Below are 22,088 nucleotides of genomic sequence, written 5' to 3'. Positions count from 1 at the left end.
CTACTCTGCCATCTTCCCAGAATCCTCTCTGCCATTGTGTTCTTGTTGTGTGTCCTCACTGTGTTAGGGCAAAGAAAATCTCCTCTTCTTTAATGACTTGTGAGTGTTTCTCTTTGTCCAAGCCTTGAACCTGAACCAAGAGAGTACTAGCCTCAACATCAACCAATATGTATTCTCCATTTTCTCCCATATATTCTCTACTGGGATGAGGGGGTGAAGGGATTCCCCAATGGCCTTCTCTATTACTCAAATGAGTATTATCTGTAAAGTATTTTGCAAGCCTTAAAGTGTTATATAAATGCTGTCATTAGCTACTATATGTGCATAACACAAACATGTTGTACCATTAGAATTGTACAATTTTTTCTAGATTTAGATACATATTAAACTTGTTAAAGGATAGGATAGTATTTTCTATTTTCAAAACCTTTTTTTTCTGATGTCTGGTGTTTCCTAAGCCTCTCTGGCCACAGCAGACTGTCCATTAAGACTCCCAAATCCTCCTTTTCTGGGTTGTACTTGGTGGCTTGGAGCCTATCATTGTATAACTGGCAATGTAGATACTTTCCTCTTTTCTTATTTCATCCTTTGCTATCATGAAGCATCTCTCTCTCTGTCTCATCTCTGTCTCTGTCTCTCTGTGTTTCATTTTCGTCTATCTCTGTCTCTCTGTCTCTTCTTTGTTTATCTCTGTCTCTATGTCTCTATCTTTATCTCTCTCTGTCTCTGTCTCTCTCTCTTCCTCTTTCCCTCCCTCCTTGTAGAGCTCTGCCACATGGTCCACAGATTGTGTATATACGACTGACATCTCTCTCTACCAATGAAGTGTAGTCACCAAAAGTGCCTTGTTTCATCTCCTCTTCTAGATAATTTGCAAAAACCCAGAGCAAATTCCTTACTGAAAGTGCTCTTCTACCCTTTCCCTGTAACTGCAGACTGGACCACATAGTCTGGCTTTTCCCTTCTTACCACTATTACTTCCCTTAGTGGGGTAACATTTTTGCAAATCATTGTTTGCGCATAAAAATGGCAAAATAATATAGTAATAAAAATAAAAGAAATAAAAGTAACAATGCAGAAATCTGTTTTGGGTGAGAGGAATAATGGTCCTCAATTGAGAGTAGAAAAGGACCTCAGAAATTGTCTAATCCAATTGCCTCATTTACAGAGGAGTAATTTAGTTTAAATGACCTGCCCAAAGTCACATAGGTAATAAATGGCAGAACCAGACTTTGAACACAAATCTTTTGACTCTGAATTCATTTTTTTCTCTTGAGAATTTTGAAATTCTGTATTCTCTGATTTCCTCTTCCCCACATGGCAATGTCTTCATCTCGAAGAACGCCAGCAGATGAGGTAGGCATGATCTTCTTTACAGCAGATGAGCTTCTCCTTGTCCCTTCACCTTTTTTCTTATGTTTATTGATAGTATGCATGATTATTATTTTCCCACCAGCATGTCTATGGAAATGACATGCATGTATTTGTAATTATTAGGATTCCCCTCTCTGCAACCAATCTTACTAATGGAGGTTAAAATGATATCTTCTAGTCTTGGTGTTGTGGCTTTTGGTATACAGAGCCAGCCAAGAATCACACTAGTTCTTCTTAAGGTTTCTTAAAATTGTTGGGTGAATGCCAACTTGTTCCAGTTAGTAGATTTAAAATATTTTGTATTTACCACTAATTCTAAAGGTAATTTTTAAAAATTGAGTCTCCTCAAAGTCTTATTTGGTAAACAAAAAGGTAAAAATTAAAGTCAATCTTTCTGCTATCTTATTGGTATCTCTAAGCAAACTCTTTTTTTTTTAATTTTGGAGGGGAAAAGGAAAGGAACAAGCATTTATTATGCACCTACTATATTCCAGGTCCTGTGCTAAGCACTTTATAAATATTATCTCATTTGATCCCCACAAGAATTCTTCAAGGTAGGTGCCGTTATTGTCCTCATTTCATATTTGAGGAAACTGAGGCAGACAGAAGTTAAGTAACTTACACAGGGTCACACATCCAGCTGGATTTGAACTCGGGTCTTCCTGACTGCAGCCCAGTGCTCTATCCACTGAGTCACCTAGCTCTAGTATTTAAGGAAACAGGGAAAATATAGGGGAGAATATCTGGCAATCAGGTGGCACAGGGGATTTGCTTAATTTGTTAAGTGCCTGGTACATAGTGGGTGATTGTTTCTTTTCTTCCTGTATTATTTATTCTTTCAACATGAGCTATATTAATTTTTAGTTTGTCAACCTTAGGGATATCCAAAGTTATAGTAAATGTTTTTAATGTACAAAATTATACCACAAAAGATACTATTAGTCCAGTGACTTATAACTTTTTTGTTGAATTGGTTTGAAAGTCCTTCATGCAGGAATCCAAAGTAAATGAGCCAAGAGCAGGGTGGAACTAGTAGGACAGGTTAGAAACTTGGTCTCTATCTACAGGGACCATTAGAATACCTGTTTTCATGTTGGCTTCTGAGTGTGTTCTGCTCTTCTTATAGTTACTGGAAATTCAATTGTCATCAAAACTGATCCACTTGTAAAAAGTAGGTAGGGCTCCAGTTTAAGTGATTTGATATGACATGGAAGATTTAATGATTGGTTATTAAGACTTCGTTTTTTATGAGGCAATTGGGGTAAATGACTTGCCCAGGGTCACACAGCATGTAAGTGTCAAGCATCTGAGGCCAGATCTAAACTCAAGTCCTCCTAACTCCAGGGCTGGTGCTCTATCCCCTGTGCCACCTAGATGCTCCGGTTATTTGGACTTCTGGACAGAATAAACTGCAGAAGAGATGACAGACAGCTAGCTGGCACAGTGGACAGAGTACTGGGATTGGAATCAGGAAGATTTAACTTCATGAATTCAAATGCAGACTTAGACATTTACTAACTGTGTGACTCTAGGCAAGTCACTTAACCCTGTTTGCTTCAGTTCCTCATTTGTAAAAATGGGCTGGAGAAGGAAGTGGAAAACCACTCCAGTATCCTTGCCAAGAAAACGACAAATGGGGTCATGAAGAGTCAGACGTGACTGAAATGATTCAATAACACGTTAAATATATGAAGGAAAATTCCATAGAGAAGGATGAGCAGAATTTTTACAGAAGGCAAGAGGGATTTAGGATAGGTTTTAAAAAACTTTTTTTTAACTTGGTAGAGAATTTGCTGGAGGTACTTAGCAGTTCAGGGTCACACAGCTTATAAGGGTCTGACATTAGGGAGTATTGCCTGTCTCTAAACCAGTGAATGGTTAAGTCCTTTTTTAATTTCATCAAATTCTATCAAAGGTTAGAGTCACAATGACATTCAGAGAGGGCTAACAAAGTGAGAATCGTTCTTCGCATTTGGTCTAAGACATTAACATCTTCTTGCCACAGTTACCTGCTTATTCTGCAATTTCATTAACTGGGCTGGGAAGAACTCAATTTTTATCCAATTGTCATGATCGGTTCTGTCTTGAGAGGGAAGGATGGGGGAGAGGAGACACTTACAAAAGGGATTCTTAATCCATGGATGATTTCAAGGGGTCCGTGTACTTGGATGAGAAATAATCCTACTTGATTTTTGCATCTTTATTTTAACTAGCCATTAGTTTCCTTTATAGTATGGAATTTTTATATTTTATTTTATGTATTTAAAACATTATGAGAAGTGGTCCACCACACACCGAAAAGTTAAGAACCACAGTCCTCAAATGCATCTTCAAAGGAAATCCAGTTTTTCTGGATATTTTGTGGATGAGATAGCTAGACTGTAATTGGTGTACAATGGCTTGGGACAAATTTCTGAAAGGAAGCAGGGTAGAATGTAGAATTTCTTTTCTTTTTCTTTTTCAGCTTATCTTTGTTGGTGGTAAATGTTGTACCTGCAATGGTTCAGGAATGTTGGACATTTTAAGCTATTGGTTTAGTCAGAGTTTAATTGAATGAACTCTCTGGGAATTGTGTTGCTGTCTCCCTTTAACTGGTCCTTTGCCAAGACTCTTGAAATCATGCAATTGGGATATGAGCATCCTTCTGGAAAAATTACTTCAGCTCTCCCACTAATGATTGTGTTTTCAGATCTAAGTGTCCTTGCTTTAACTTCCAGCTGTGATGGCTTCCTCACAAAATATGGAGGAATGTAAGCACTGGGGAGACTGAGTTGAGCATACTACTAATAAGTTTCATTGAAACTTGCACAACTTTGGTAAGTGGAGCTGCTGCTTACATGTTCTTTAGGAATGAATGAACTGATTGAGTCCATACAAAAACAAAAACCTGGCTTTCCCTGCACTGACCCAAACTGACACTGGACCAATAGTTGGATGGGATTTTAAATGTTTGTTCTTAACTTCTTAAGAGTCAGAAGATGTATCCCAACATGGACCATGGGTGGGTATGGGGGTAGGGGGATTGCATCTTTATCGAAATTAAAGTGGGATGTTGAAATCATGCCTATTTTATGACAAATTTAATCCACTCAGTTTTGAGCCACTTAATTTCTTATACACCAGGCATGTTGTTTTGTAAGAGCCATTCCATATCAAAGAAACCTTTGAGCCTTTTGTCTTAAAATAAGGAAGTCACATTTTTGCCAAGAGTAGATGAGCTTGAGAGCCAGGAGACCCTGAGCTTAAGTTGAAATTGAAAACCCATGTTTAAGAATACTCAAAACTTGGCAACACCTGTTGTTTTGGAAAATAATAATCAGTTTTTGAGCAATGGACTTCTTGACACTGAACAGGAGAGTTTAAAAGGCAACAGAGCAATTATTGCAGATGGACAGGGTGATTTTCTATGGATGACAATTCATCTCTTAGGAATCACCATAGTTTTTGAAAAGTTCAGAATGATTTTTTTAAAAAATGTAATATCTTACCACTTGTATATGAAGTTGATAAATCGTCAAAAGAATTTATGATTCTTGGCATCCCCTTTCCTATCACCTTGCTATCATCACTTCAGAAGCCACACAGGACTGAGGACCATTTTGTTTTATAAAATGTCATGGCCTAAGAATCTATCACCAAGTGGCCAGCCTACTGGTGATAAACTTGTCCTTACTTACCTAGGCTGATCCTTTGAAACCAGAGTCTCTCTATGGCCTTTACCATGTGTGAAGCATTTTCAGGATGATAGAAATCACCACCAGAGCAGTGTTTCTCCAGCATAATCTCTGAGAAGCTAGGGTTACCTCTGCATTATAATTAGGCATAAGAGTAGTATTTTAGATCCCCGTCACAGTTGGTTAATTTCCTGTAGTATGTATATGGAAGGAAACTGACAACTATCTCAGAAGACAGTCAGGTATGGATGACTGTTTGTATCTCTGGAGAGAAGCTCCTCGTAAGTAAACTCAGAGATCTATTAGAATAATGGAGTATTCATATGAAATAGTTGAATTTTCTTGCTTTAGACTTTTCATTATTTTCAGGTAGGAAACTATGATCAGTTCCATTTACTTCATTTTTTGTATCATTGTAATATAGAAACTATGGTCAGTTTTGTCTACTTTACATGTTTTTCATCATATACCACAACTTGTCCAGCCATTCCTCAAATGATGGGCATGCCCTCAATTTCCAATTCTTTGACACCACAAAAAGAATGCTATAAATATTTTTGCACATGAGGGTCCTTTTACCCTTTTTATGATCTCTTTGGGATACAGACCTAGTCATGGTATTGCTGGATCAAAAGATATGCACAGTTTGGTTGCCCTTTGGGCATAGTTCCAAATAGCTCTCTAGAATGGTTGGATCAGTTCACAACTCCATTAGTGTGCAAATTTTCCCACAACTTTGCCAACATTTATCATTTTCCTATTTGGTAATGTTAGCCAATCTGATAGGTATGAGGTGGTGCCTCAGAGTTCTTTTACTTTGTATTTATCTAATCAATAGTGATTTAGAGAATTTTTTTCATATAACTACAGATAGTTTTAATTTCTTCATCTGAAAACTTCCTGTTCATATCCTTTGACCATATATCAATTGGGGAATGGCTTCTATTCTTAAAAAATTGACTCAGTTCTCTATATACTTTAGAAATGAGGCATATATCAGAAACATTGGCTGTAAAAAGAGAATAAAAAAACCTGTTTCCCAGATTTCTGCTTTCCTTCTAATCTTGTTTACATTGCTTTTGTTTGCACAAACCTTTTTAAATTTAATGCAATCAAAATTATCCATTTTGGCATTTCATGATGATATAATCTCTGTTGTCTGGTCATAATATCTCTTGTTTGGTCATAAATACTTCCCTTCTTCCTAGATCTAACAGGTAAATGATTCCTTGCTCTCCCAATTTGGTTATTGTATCATTGTGTCTAAATAATGTACACCTTTTGACCTTGTCTTGGTATATGATGTGAGATGTTGGTCTATGCTTATTTTCTGCCATACATTTTCTAGTTTTCCCAGCAGTTTTTGTCAAATAGAGAGTTCTTATCCCAGAAACTTCAGTCTATCAAATAGTAGATTACTATAGTCATTTACTGACATACTTAACCTATTCCACTTATCCACCACTCTATTCCTCAGCCAGTACCAAATAGTTTTGATGATTGCTGCTTTATAGTATAGTTTAGATCTCCTATACCTAAGCCACCTTCCTTTGCATTTTTTCCATTAATGCCCTTGATATTCTTGACCTTTTGTTCTTCCAGATGAATTTTATTACTTTCCTCCAGATTTATAAACTTTTTTTGTAGTTTGAATGGTATGACATTGAATAAGTAAATTAATTTAGGTTGAATAATCATTTTTATTATATTAACTAAGCCTAACCATAAGCAATTTATGTTTGTTCAGTTGTTTAGATCTGACTTTATTCCTGTGAAAAGTGTTTTGTAAATTGTGTTTATACAGCTCCTTGGTTTGTCTTGGCAGATAGATTCCAACAAATTTTATATTGTCTGCAGTTATTTTATTTTATTAATTTTTAATTTTAATTTTAATTTTTATTTTACAATACTCAGTTCTATATAATTTTGAGTTCCAGATTTTCTTCCCCCCTCCCTCCCTCCCTTTCCAAGATGACATGGAATCCGATATATCTTCTATGTATAACTTCACATTGAACTTGTATAACATTGAACTATGTATAACATTCACATTTACACACTAGTCAAGTTGTGAAGAAAAATTGTGACCAATGGAATGAATCATGAGAAAGAAGAAACAGAACCCAAAAAAACCCAAAAACAAAAACAAAAAGAGAAAAAAAGGGAAAAAAGATGAGCATAAAGTATGCCTCGATCTGCATTCATCCTTCATAGTTCTTTCTCTGGATGTGGATAGCATTCTCCATTGTGAGCCCTTTGGAATTGTCTTTGCACCTTGTGTTGCTGAGAAGAGCAAAGTCTATCAGGGTTAGTCCTCACAGAATCCGTATATCTGTGGTTGTGTGTAATGTTCTCCTGGTTCTGCTCCTCTCACTCAGCATTATATTGTAGGTTTTTCCAGGTTGTTATGAAGTATGTATCATCCCCATTTCTTATAGTACAATAGTATTCCATTACCTTCATATACCACAACTTGTTCAGCCATTCCCCAATTGATGGGCATCCCCTTGATTTCCAATTCTTTGCTACTACAAAAAGAGCTGCTACAAATATTTTTGTACATATGGGTCCTTTTCCCACTTGTGTGATCTCTTTGGGATACAACCCTAGAAGTGGTATTGCTGGTTCAAAGGGTATGAACATTTTTATAGCCCTTTGGGCATAGTTCCAAATTGCTTGCCAGAATGGCTGAATCAATTCACAACTCCACCAGCAATGTAACAATGTTCCAATTTTCCTGCATCCTCTCCAGCGTTTATCGTTTTCCTGTTTTGTCATTTGAGCCAATCTGACAGGAGAGATGTGCTACCTAAGAGTTGTTTGGATTTCTCTCATCAGTAGTGATTTAGAGCATTTTTCATATGCCTATAGATATCTTTAATTTCTTCCTCTGAAAACTGCCTGTCCATATCCTTTGACCCTTTTTTAATTGAGGAATGACTTGTATTCCTATATATTTGACTCAGTTCCCTGTATATTTTAGAGATGAGGCCTTTATCAGAGACACTGGTTGTAAAGATTTTCTCCCAATTTTCTGCTTCCCTCCTAATCTTTGTTGCATTTACATTTTTCTACAAAAACATTTTAATTTAACATAATCAAAATTATCCATTTTGCATTTTGTAATGCTCTCTGTCTTTTGTTGTGTCATGAATTCTTTTCTTTTCCATAAATCTGATAGGTAAACTATTCCTTGCTCTCCCAAATTGCTTATAGTATCAGCCTTTATTCCTAATCATGAATCCATTTTGACTTTATTTTGGCATATGGCATAAGATAGGGGCCTATACCCAGTTTCTGCCCTACCATTTTCCAATTTTCCCAGCAGCTTTTCTGAAATAGTGAATTCTTAGCCCAGAAGCTGGATTCTTTGGGTTTATCAAAGAGTAGATTGCTATAGTCATTGACTTCTTCATCTTGTGTACCTATCCTATTCCACTGATCCATGACTCTGTTTCTTAGCCAGTACAAGGTAGTTTTGATGACTGCTGCTTTATAGCCCAGTTTAATATCTGAAATGGCTGGGCCACCTTCCCTAGCATTTCTTTTCATTAATACCCTAGATATTCTAGACCTCTTGTTCTTCCAGATGGATTTTTTTATTAATTTATCCAGCTCTATAAAATAATTTTTTGGTAGTTTGATTGGTATGGCACTGAATAGATAGATTAATTTAGGCAAAATTGTCATTTTTATTATATTAGCTCAGCCTAACCATGAGCAACTGATATTTTTCCATTTATTTAGATCTGACTCTATTCACATGAAAACTGTTTCATAATTATGTTCATATGGTCCCTGGGTTTATCTTGGCAGATAGACTCCCAAATATTTTATAGTGTCTACAGTAACTTTGAATGGAATTTCTCTTTCTATCTCTTGCTGTTGGGCTTTGTTAGTAATGTATAGGAATGCTGTGGATTTATGTGGGTTTATTTTACATCCCGCAACTTTGCTAAAGTTGTTTATTATTTCAAGTAGTTTCTTACTTGATTCTCTAGGATTCTCTAAGAATACCATCACATCATCTGCAGAGTAATAGCTTTGTTTATTCATTGCCCATTCAAATTCCTTCAATTTCTTTTTCTTTTTTATTGCTAATGCTAACATTTCTAGCTCAATGTTGAGTAATAGTGCTAATAATGGCATCCTTGTTTCACCCTTTATCTTACTGGGAATGCTTCTAGTTTATCTCCACTAAAGATAATGCTTGCTGATGGTTTTGGATAAATACTGCTTATAATTTTAAGGAAAACTCTATTTTTATGCTCCCCAGTGTTTTTTCTATTAAGATTTTTTATTTTTAGTTTACAACACTCAGTTTCACATCTTTTTGTGTTTCAGATTTTCTTCTCCTTTCCCACCCCCCTCCCCCCCACCAAGAGGGCATGGAATTTGATATATCTTCTACATATACCTTTGCATTAAACTTATTTACACAATAGTCAGGTCGTAAAGAAGAATTATGACCAATGGAATGAATCATGAGAAAGACCAAACAAAACGTCCCCAAAAAAACACAAAAAAGAGAGCAAATAGTTTGCCTCAATCTGCATTCAGACTCCACAGTTCTTTCTCTGGATGTAGATATCTCTTTCCATCATGAGTCCTTTGGAGTTGTCTTTGGACCTTATACTGCTGAGAAGAGCCAAGTCTATTGAGGTTAGTCATCACAGAATCAATATATCTGCGGTTGTGTACAACGTTCTCCTGATTTTGCTCTGCTCACTCAGCACAATATTATGTAGGTCTTTCCAGGTTATTATGAAGTCTGTATCTTCCCCATTTCTTATAGCACAATAGTATTCCATTACATTCATGTACCACAACTTGTTCAGCCATTCCCCAATTGATGGGCATCCCTTTGATTTCCAATTCTTTGCTACCACAAAAAGAGCTGCTGTAAATATTTTTGTACATACGGGTCCCTTTCACACTTGTGTGATCTCTTTGGGATACAGCCCTAGAAGTGGTATTGCTTAGGTCAAAAGTATGCACATTTTTATAGCCCTTTGGGCATAGTTCCAAATTGCTCTCCACAATGTCTGAATAAGTTTACAACTCCACCAACAGTTAAACAGTGTTCCAATTTTCCCACATCCTCTCCAGCATTTATCGTTTTCCTGTTTTGTCATTTGAGCCAATCTGACAGGAGAGATGTGGTATCTAAGAGTTGTTTTGATTTGCATTTCTCTAATCAAAGGTGATTTAGAGCATTTTTTCATATGCCAATAAATATCTTAATGAGAATGGTTGCTATATTTTGTCAAAAGCTTTTTCTGCATCTATTGAGATAATCACATGATTGGTGTTTGCTTTTTAATTGATGTATCAATTATGCTGATAGTTTGCTGATATTGAACCATCCCTGCTTTCCTGCTATAAATCCCAGTTGGTCATAGTGTTTTATCCTCATGATAAGTTACTATGATCTCTTTGCTAATATTTTATTGAAAATTTTTGCATCAATATTTATTAAGGAAGTTGGTCTATAATTTTCTTGCTTTATTTTGGCTCTTCCTGGTTTAGGTATCAGCATCATATTTGTATCATTAGAAGAATTTGGTAAGACTCCTTTGTCACCTATTTGTCCAAATAATTTACATAGCATTGAAATTAATTGTTCTTTAAATGCTTGGTAGAATTCATTTGTAAATCTGTCTGGCCCCAGAGATTTTTCTTAGGGAGTCCATTGATGGCTTCCTCAATTTTTTTTTTCTAAAATGGGGTTAAGTATTTTATTTCCTCTTCTTTTAATCTGGGAAATTTGTAAATATTCAGACATTTAATTAAATTGTCAAATTTATTGGCATGTAATTGGGCAAAATTCCTCCTAATTATTGCTTCAATTTCCTCTTCATTGGTGGTGAATTCATCTTTTTTCATTTTTGATACTGGTAATTTGGTTTTCTTCTTTCTTAGTCAAATTAACCAAAGGTTTACTTAATTTATTGTTTTTTTCATTAAACCAGCTCTTAATTTTATTTATTAGTGCAATAGTTTTCCTACTTTCAATTTTATTAATCTCCTTTGATTTTCAGAATTTCTAATTTGGTATTTAATTGGGGTAAAAAATAATTTATTTTTAGTTTTCAACATTCACTTCCACAAGGTTTTGAGTTCCAAATTTTCTCCCCATATCTCCCCTCCCCCACCCCAAAACAGTGTGCCTTCTGAATATCCCTTTCCCCAATCTGCCCTCCCTTCTATCACCATCCTTCCCCACCTTCTCTTTTCCCCTTCCCTTCTATTTTCCTGTAGGGCAAGATAGATTTCTATACCCTATTGCCTGTATATCTTATTTCCCAGTAGCACATAAAAACAATTTTTAACATTTTTTTAAAAACTTTGAATTCCACAATTTCTTCCTTCCTCTCTCCCTCCCCATCCACCCTCATTGAGAAGGCAAGGAATTTGATGTAGGTTATACATGTGTATATATACGTGCAAAACACTTCTTTAATAGTCATGTTGTGAAAGACTAGCTATACTTTCCTCTATCCCATCCTGCCCGCCTCCCCATTTATTCTATTCTCTCCTTTAACCCTGTCCTACCTCAAAAGTGTTTGCTTCTGATTACTCCTCCCCTCATTTGCCCTCTTTTCTATCATCCCTCCTCTTCCCCCTACTTTCCTGTAAAGTAAGACAGATTTCCATACCCAACTGAGTGTGTATGTCATTCCTTCCTTCAGCCAAATCTGATGGGAGTAAGGTTCACTCATTCCCTCTCACCTCCCCCCTCTTCCCCTCTACTGTAAAAGCTTTTTCTTTCCTCTTTTATGTGAGATAATTTATTCCATTCTACCTTTCCCTTTCTCCTCCTCCCAGTACATTCCTCTCTTGACTCTTAATTTAATTTTTAGATATTGATCCTTCATATTCAACTCACCCTGCGCCTTCTGTCTACACAAACACACACACACAGACACACACACAGACACACACACACACACACACACACACACACACACACCTCCCTCCAACTACCCTAATACTGAGAAAAATCTCATGAGTTACAAATATCATCTTTCCTTGTGGGAATGTAAACAGTTCAACTTTAATAAGTCCTTTATGATTTCTCTTTCCTGTTTTTCTTTTAATGCTTCTCTTAAATCTTGCATTGGAAAGTCAAATTTTGTATTCAGCTCTGGTCTTTTCATCAAGAATCCTTGAAAGTGCTCTATTTCATTGAATGCCCATTTTTTCCCCTTGAACCATTATACTCAGTTTTTCTGGGTACATGATTCTTGGTTTTTAATCCTAGCTCCTTTGACCTCCAGAATATCATATTCCAGGCTCTCCAATCTCTTAATGTAGAAAATGCAAAATCTTGTGTTATCCTGATTGTGTTTCCACAATACTTCAATTGTTTCTTTCTGGCTGCTTGCAATATTTTCTCCTTGATGTGGGAGCTCTGGAATTTGGCTACAATATTCCTTGGAATTTTCCTTTTGGGAACTCTTTCAGGAGGTGATCAGTAGATTCTTTCAATTTCTATTTTACCCTGTGGTTATAGAATATCAAGGCAGTATCAATAATTTGATAATTTATTCATAATTTCTTGAAAGATGACATCTATTTTTGATCATGGCTTTCAGGTAGTTTGATAATTCTTAAATTATCTCTCCTTGATCTATTTTACAGATAAGTTGTTTTTCCAATGAGATGTTTCACTTTGCTTTCTCTTTTTTTCATTCTTTTGATTTGTTTTATAATTTCTTCTGTTCTCATAGAGTCATTAGCTTACATTTGTTCCATTCTAATTTTTTTAAGAAATTATTTTATTCAGTGAGCTTTTGGACCTCCTTTTCCATTTGACCAATTCTGCTTTTTAGGGCATTTTTCTCCTCATTGGCTTTTTGGACCTCTTTTATCATTTGGCCTAGTGTATTTTTAAGGTGTCATTTCCTCCCATTTTGGGGGGGGTCTCCTTTAGCAAGCTGTTGAATTGTTTTTCATGACTTTTCTTGCATCATTCTCATTTCTCTTCTCAATCTTTCCTCCACCTCTCTTACTCGATTTTCAAAATCCTTTTTGATCTCTTCTATGGCCTGAGACCAATTCATATTTTTCTTGAAGGCTTTGGATGTAGGAGCTTTGACTTTGTTGTCTTCTTCTGGTGGTATTTTTGAATCTTCCTTGTCACCAAAGTAAGATTTCATGGTCTGATTTTTTTCCTGCTGTTAGCTCATTTTCCCAGCAAATTACTTGACTTTTTAGCTCTTTGTTAAGGAAGGACTCTGCTTCCAAAGTGGAGAGTGCACTGTCCTAAGCTTCAGGGGTTTTGCACAGCTATTTTCAGAGATATTTCTAGGTACCTGTAAATTTTTAGTTCTTCCAAGGTTGTATGATCAAAGGAAACATGTTTAGTCCTCTCCTGGTCTGTTCTCTGGCCTGTGAATGACCACAAGCACTCTTTTCTGCCTTGGAACTCTGAGGAGGATTCCCTCTCCACTGCTGCCCCAAGCTCTGCCATGTCAGTGCTCCACCTCACTCCAGGACTGCCACCCAGAAGCAGGACAAAGCATGAGAATCCTGCCTCCATGCCAGCAAAGAGATCCTTGCAATTCCCCTTGTGATCAGCTGCTCTATCCCCACACTGTCTGTGGTCTGAGAGCTCTGGAAGTAGCCACTGCCATTGCCACCCCAACCACTGCTCTGGGGTGAGGCTGGGGCTGGGGCTGGGGCTAGATCATGCTCCTCTCTCATTCAGGTCTGACAGTTCCTTTGCTACTGACCTTCTAAGTTGTATTTGGTATTTATGGATTGAGAAGTCTGGAAACTGCCACAACTGCCAGTCATTCAGTCCCCTGAGGCCTGCTCTGGCCCCATCTATGCCAGTGTAGCTCATATTGGACTGCACTCCTCTCTCAGACTGGTGCAACAGACCTTTCCTGTTGACCTTCCAGGTTATATTGGTCTGGAAATTTGTTCCACACTCTCATTTTATGGATTCTGCTGCTCTAAAATTTGTTTAGAGTCTTTTTACAGGTATTTTGAGGGCTTTGAGGGAAAGCTCAAACAAGACCCTGCTTTCATGCTGCCATCTTGCCTCTGCCCCCCTTTTTTCTATCTTTTTTAGTTTCATGACCAACTTGCTGATCTCCTCTTTCTCTTTATTATTCATATAAATATTTAGAGATATAAAATTTCACTTAGGAACTGTTTTGCCTGCATCTCATAAGTTTTGGTATGTTATCTCATTATTGTAATCCTCTTTGATGAAATTATTGATGATTTCTATGATTTGTTGTTTGACCCACTCATTGTTTAGGATTAGATTAATTTCCAATGAGTTTTTAGCCTATCTTTTTGTGGCCCTTTATTACATGTTATTTTTATTGCATCATGATCTGAAAAGGAAGCATTTAATATTTCTGCCTTTCTGCATTTAAATGTGAAATTCTTATGCCCTAATACATAGTTGATTTTTGTGTAGGTGTCATATACCACTGATGAAAAGGTGTATTTCTTTCTATCTCCATTCAGTTTTCTCCAGAAGTCTATCATATCTAACTTTTCTAAAATTGTATTCACCTCCTTAACTTCTTTCTTGTTTATTTTGTGAATAGATTTATCTAGTTCTGAGAATGGGAGGTTGAGGTCCCCCACTAGCACAGTTTTACTGTCTATTTCTTTCTGTAGCTCATTTAACTTCTCCTCTAAGAATTTAGATGCTATACCACTTGGCACATATATTTTTAGTGTTAATATTGCTTCACTGTCTATGGTACCTCTCAGCAAAATGAAATTTCCTTCCTTATCTCTTTTAATCAGATCTATTTTTGCTTTTGCATTGTCTGAAATTAGGATTGCTGTTTTTTAAAAATTTCAGCTGAAGGACAATATATTCTGCTCCAGCCTTTTACCTTTTACCTTTACTCTGTGTGTATCTCTTTGCTTCAAATGTGTTTTTTTTTTTCTAAATAATTGTTTAGAAATGTAGGATTCTGCTTTTTAATCCACTCTGCTATCTGCTTCCATTTTATGGGAGTATTCATCCCATTCATATTCAGTTGTGATTACCAACTGTATTTTCCTCCTCCTAGTTTCCTCCCTGTTTATATTTTTCTTTCTCTTTTCACTCTATCCCTCCTTATCAGAATTTTGCTTCTGACCACTGCCTCCCTCAACATGCCCTCCCTTCTATAAGCTCCACTTTTGTTTCCCCTTTCTCCTCCTACTTCTGTCCTCCCTTCTATCAGCCCTATCTTTTTTTCCTTTTTCACCTTTCCCCTCCTACTTCCCTATAAGATAAGATAAATATCTATACTCAACTGAATGTGTATGTTATTCTTTGAGCCAAATCTTATGGGAGTAAGTTTCAAACAATGCTCACCCCCTCTCTTCTTTTCCTCTACTGTAATAGGTCTGCTGTGCCTTTTCATGTAACATAATTTATTGTATTCTGCCTCTCCCTTTCCTCTTCTCTAAGTACAATCCTTTTTTCACCTTTTTTAATATCATCACATCAAAGTCAACTTACACCCATACTTTCTGTCTATGTATACTCCTTTTAACTGCCCTAATAGAGATACAATTCTGAAGTTACAACTCTTATCTTCCCATGTAGGGAAGACAGTTTAAATCTTATTGAATAACATGTATTATTTTTCTTTCCATTTTACCTTTTCATGCTTCCCTTGAGTTTTTTATTTGAAGATCAAATTTTCTGTTTGGCTCTGGTCTTTTCATCAGGAAAGTTTGAAAGTCCCCTATTTCATTGAATGTCCATCTTTTCTCCCAAAAGATTATGCTCAATTTTGTTTGTTGATTCTTGGTTGTAATCCAAGCTCCTTTGCCTTATACAATATCATATTCCAAACCCTCCAGTCCTCTAATGTATAAACTGTTAAGTCGTGTGTAATCCTCACTGTGGCTTCTTGATATTTGAATTATTTCTTTCTGGCTGCTGTGGCCAGAGTGGCCTTTGTTTTCTTTGAGTGACTCAGTTTATCTCATTGAACCTTGCTGGGTGCTGGGCCTGCTGCTTCTCTTCTGGGGAAGGAAGCCCAGAGACCCATTCCTGGGAGCAGAGAACTTCCTGTGTGACCTCTTCCAGGGCAGGAAGCCCAGAGACCCATGCCTGGGAGCAGAGAACTTCCTATGTGATGATTCATGGGGCTGGCTGAGGGGAGGTACTGACTCCAGAGCCACACCCTATTGGGTGTTAACCTAGTCTACAAGGAGTGAACCTCCCAGCGTCCTAGGGGAAGAGGGCCAACTCAAGAACCAATCGGCCCTGGTCATTCAGGCAGTGCTTGATGATGTTAAAAACTCTATAAGAGGGGAGAAGACAGCTTGAAGATCCTTTTCTTTTCTGGTTGGCGCTGCAGTGGTGGCGAGCATGACTTTGGGCCAGCCTGAGCTCTTGGGTTGAACTTAGATGCTGGTAACTATGAATTGTATTGGGTCTGTCTGTTGATATTTGTAATTTGTTCGTATTTAGTTCTCAAGTTCGGGGTACTGGCTTTTTCCCCCAAACTAAATGAATGTTCTGAACTTCAGGGTGCTGGCTTTTTCCCCTCAAGTAAGTGAATGAATTTGTATTTGGTCTGTCTGTTGATGCTTGTCTGTATGCTCCCCTGAACTAACTGAATGCTGGATTAAAGAAAGCTTGTCAACCCCTTCACCTTGCTCTCCTTAGTTAAGCGGATCAAAAGAACCTGTGCTTCCCCGGTGTGCCAGCAGCCTCCTGGGTGCTGGCTGTGGGTGGATCTTATGCCCCCACAGAAGCTGCTAGCCGGATTGTTAAAACAGCTGCTTGCAATATTTTCTCCTTGACCTGATAGTGCTGGACTTTGACTGCAATATTACTTGGAATTTTCATTTTGAGATCTCTTTCAGGAGGACATCAGTGGATTCTCTCAATGACTATTTTACTCTTTGGTTCTGGGATATCAGGGCAGCTTTCCTTGATAATTGTATCACCAATGCAATACCCACAGCAGCTGCAGCTGCTATGAATATGCTGGCGTAGTTCTGAATCACAAAATATGACAGATTCTCTTCTGGGAAGACAGAACCAAAACGTTTATTCCAACACCAGAAAGCAAAATCTATCATAACAACAAAGAAATCCATCGTAATAACCAAGAAGTCTATACACATTACCAATGCAGGAGGCACTGCCATCCCTAAGCCTTCCCTCTGTTAGGGCCTTCTCACAAATGAACTCCCTTAAAGAAAATCACTCCCTCTTTCCCTCATGCTAGCTGCTGCTCTGTGTCTCTCTCCCAGCTCTGACTCCTCTGTTTCACTTCCTGCTCCACCCCTTCCTGCTCCACTGGTTCAGCAAGCTCCTCCCACCACAGGCTTATGTGAATCAAACTTCCATGTGACTCAGACTCATGTGACTCAGACAGGTCACATGGGTCTATTGATGGATGGGAAAGATCTTCCCATTTTCATTAATATAGCAATAATTTCTTGAAAGATCCTATTCAGGTTCTTTCTTTTTGTATCATGGCTTTCGGGTAGTCCAATAATTCTTAAATTACCTTTCCTGGATCTATTTTCCCTGTCAGTTGTTTTTCCAATGAGGTATTTTAAGTTGTATGCTCTTTTTTCATTCTCTTGGCTTTGTTTGACAGATTCTTGTTTCTTACAGGGTTATTACCTTCTACTTTCAAAGTCTAATTTTTAACGAATATTTTCTTCATTTAGCTTTAGTACCCCTTTTCAATTTAGCCAATTCTACTTTTAAAAGAATTGTTTTCTTCAGTGAATTTTTTTCCATTTGTCCAGTTCTATTTTTTAAAGTGTTATTTTCTCCAGCCAGTTTTTGTGCTTTCTTTTCCTAGCTGTTGACTATTTTTTTCATAATTCTCTTGCATAACTCTCATCTCTTTCCCCAATTTTCTTCTACCTTTCTTACTTGACTTCTAAAATAATTTTTGAGTGCTTCTAAGAGAACTTTTGTGTCTTGAGACCAATTCATCTTTTCATCTTCTCCTTTGAGGCTTCACTTGTAAGTATTTTGACATTATTGTCCTCATGAGTTTGTGTTTGGATCTTCCCTCTCACCATAGTGGCTTTCTATGGTCAGGGATCTTTTTATTTTTTTGCTCATCTAAAAAAGTTGATCTCTGCTCCTTGGGTACAAGAGGCACTGTTCTAAGCCTCTTGTACTAGGGGTCAGGGGCTGGCCACTGGCTTTCTGCATGGGGCTTCTGGAGTTGGCAGTTTGCCAACTGTGTGAGGGTAGCCTGGCATAGTTGCTCCTCTGTTGCCCTGGGTTCCAGGGCTGTTAGTTTGCCTACCATTAAGGGGTTGGAGCCCTTGCAGCTGGCCCATTACACCACTGGCCTGCTAAGCCTAGACCCTGGAGCCTTGCTTGCTGATGTGTGCTGTGGCTAAGAGCTTCCCACAGACTTGTGGGGATACTGCCTGCCCTGGCCTCTGCTCCCCTTTTACCCATATGAGACAGACCTTTCCTGAAGTCCTTATGAGTTATCTGGGCATAAAAAAATGTTTCACTCTGTCTTTTTGTGGATTCTGTTACTCCAGAATTCTTTTAGGGGCTTGATTTAGTATTGTTACTGAGGGAAACTGAGGAGGGCTCAGGCAACTTCCTAGCTTCTCTCCACCATCTAAGAAGACTTGTTTTAATAATGAAAATGTTAATCTTTGAAAAGCAATCAAGTAGGAGATTAGACTCCTTCCATTTGCCTCTATCAGGCAGAACTAGGAGCAATCAACTAAATGTTTGATATCCAAAAGTGGTAAACCCAGCTCTTTCTTCTACATTCAGGGAATTCGTTGATCTGAGATGGTGTCAACCTTTGGATTGGCCAGGAAGGCAGACTAAGGAGTGCAGAATTTGAGAGTTTGAAGGGACCTTCAGATCCATCTAGGCCAACCTGTGTAATGTCTTCAGCTATAATCTTTTTTATCATGAGACATCATTGAGAAAACATTCACTAATGAACTCTTTATTTCATACCTCATAACTCAGGGAGCAGAAGATGGGGCCATACAGGGCAGGTTTATAGTGGTGGAATCTCCTATTTCTCCTACTCAAATCAAATTAACCATATAGTATGTTGTTGCAACAATATGGCTAGCAGCTGCTGTGGGGGTGAAAGACCAACACAAGCCCAACAACAAGAACGCTGCCAGCATAAGTTCTTTTGATATGCTTTACTAAGGAAAGCCACATTAAGGGGTTAACAATTTTATTTCAATCTAACATACAATTATCATTCACTTAGTTCGGGGTAAAAAGCCAGCACCCTGAACTTCAGAGCAAATACAAACCAATTACATTCATTATAAAGAGACCAAATACAATTCATAGTTACCAAGAAGCCATCAACATCTGGGTGAGCTGAGAGGCTCTTACAGCAGCTGCCCAGAGTCCCAGGCCAACACTCTTCCAGGAGAGAGATCCTCAAGCAAATAGCTCTGTTCTCTCTTTTTATACAGTCTTTGGCAGCCATCATTTGAGCAACCAGAACTTAGGTGCCTACTATTGGTTCTTGTCTTAGCAACTCCCCTTAGGACCCTGAAGGCTTCTCTCCCACATAGGCTTAGCACCTAGTAATTAGGGGTTTGGGCCTGGGGCTTTACACCTAGTAAGGCTCAATCAAAGACACTTAATTAATTTAACATTCTAAAACAGTAAAAAAGTCCCAACTTAATTGCTAATACGTATGTGTCTGGCAGTTTGCTAAGATCTGGGTAAAGAACATGACACCTAAGAAGAGGTTGATGAAATGATTTACTTCCTTGGCCTGGAAGGAGGCAAAAACATTATTTATCTAAATACATTCTCTTTCAGAGCCATTTTCAGCCCATCTCACATTCTTCTGTTCTCTTCTTTCACAGTAAAACTGATTTGAAAAAGGACCAGGACTTATATTTGGAAAAGACCTTCACAGAAGAAACAGAAGCTAAGCAAGTTGTGGACAAAATACACCCACTGACCTTGTGTTCAGCTGAAGATCCTACTCCTTGAAATCAGAAGTTGGCATAGAATATCCCCACAAGGCATTTCAAACTATATATATATTTTTTAGCCACACCCGGATGTTAGCTTCTTTAGACTAGGGGTACTTAACCATTTTCTTCTTATGGACATCTATAGTGGGATAATGAAACCTATGGTTACCCTTCTCAGAATCATGTTTTTTTAAAAAAATAGCATAAAATAAAATGGGTTACCAAGGAAAGCAATTATATTGAAATAGGTATCACCTATCTATCTATCTATCCATCTACCTCTCTATCTAAATGGACCATAAGTTAAGAGCCCCTGATGTAGACTTTTCAGCTTCTAGGACAGCTATGTGTAAACTTTTCAATAATATTACATGGAATAAAAGTAAACAAAGAGTACTAAAAATGATAACAAGAAATCAAGTCTCACGCTATGTGAAAATGAAAACACATTAGGAAGGAAAGAGAAGAAATAGGTTTGACACTGACACCCTGCACTTCTGATCCTAGTCAGGAAACATATACTGTTGGCTAATAAGCACTAAAATTTAATAAAAAGAGGCTCAAGATCACCCTTGTGGCCAGGACTAGGGAGATGGTCATTCCCTGTACTCCTTGGCCCTGGTCAGACCACATCTAGAGTATCCAGTTCATCTTTCAGGATCAAATTTTAAGAAGGGCTTTTTAAACTGGCATGTCTGGTATATGGTGAGCAGGATGGTGAAAGGCTTTGGAATCACATTATAATGGGGAAAGGAAAGATTCATGGGAATATGTAGTAGATCTCTTCAAGTATTTGAAGGGCTGTGGCATGCAAATAAGACTGGACTTATATATGGCTCCAGAGGATAGAACAAGGATCAATCAACAAAAATTGCAAGAAGACAAATATTATGTCACCAAATCAAGAAGGATTTGTTAAGAATCTACTATGTGCCAAGCACTAGGCTAAGTGCTGCTGATGTAGTAAAAAGTGAATACAGTCACCAACCTCAATCATTTCATAGTTGAATGGGGGAGATAACATGTAAATATACAAACAAAATATATATGGGATAAATTGGAGATAATTAGCAGAGAGAAGGTACTAGCATTAAGGGGAATTAGGAAAGATTTTTGTTTCAGAAGGGAGAATTTTAGCTGGATTTAAAGGAAGTCAGGGAAGGCAGGAGGCAGAGGTAAGGAGGGAGAGTATTCGAGGCAGGCAGGACAGCCAATAAAATGCATTGGGGGATGTAGTGCCTTGTGTGAGGAAAAGCAAGAGGGTTGGCTGATGTCATTGAACTATAGAGAATGTGAAGGTGTACATATAACCTTTATTTAAGAAAAAAAAAACTTCATGACAATTAGAGCTACCAAAAATTGGAATGGATGCCTGCAGGAGGCAATGGGCTCCCCCTCCCTGGAGGTCTTCAAGAGGAGCCTTGACAGCCACTTGTCAGTTACATTGGAGATTCTTGTTTAGGCATGAGTTGGACCTCATGGCTTCTTTAGCCACTGAAATTCTGTATATGAGTGGTAAATGAATGAACAGGTAAAACATTTTTAAGCATTACCTAGTTGCCATCAAGTGTACTTAATTCTAGAGATACAGATTTTTAAAAGTCCCTGCTCTCAAGGAGCTTGTGTTATACTCAGAGAAGATACATTGAGGGAAGTGGTAGCCAAGGAAATCTTTTTGTCTGGAAGTCATAAGGATAGTGAATCCAACAACTGAGTTGTCTCTTGATAGATCTTTTCCAGAAGTAATGGTAGGTAGTATTGATTTAATTCTAGTTTACAAAGCCAGTGGCCTGGGCTGGGTAGATATAGTGGACAATTGCCAGCCAGGAGAGCATGTCTCTTAACATGTGAGTTCTACTAGCAGCATCTGAATGACAGAGAATGTCTGGGCTGCAGAAACATTCATGGTTCTGGTAGAGTAACCCAGTACAACCCATCCTGACTATTGTGAAAATCATTCTGAGTGCTTCCATTTCCCTGTGCCCTCCCCCCATTAACTATAGAGTAGCAGCATATATTTTTTTATGACAAAGGACAACATACACCATGGGGAGTAATGCAAAGAACACTAGATTTGGAGATAACCTAGGTTCAAAT

Source organism: Trichosurus vulpecula, chromosome 4 (assembly GCF_011100635.1).
Source record: "Trichosurus vulpecula isolate mTriVul1 chromosome 4, mTriVul1.pri, whole genome shotgun sequence".
Lineage (NCBI taxonomy): Eukaryota > Metazoa > Chordata > Mammalia > Diprotodontia > Phalangeridae > Trichosurus > Trichosurus vulpecula.
Note: the sequence above shows the minus strand (reverse complement) of the source record.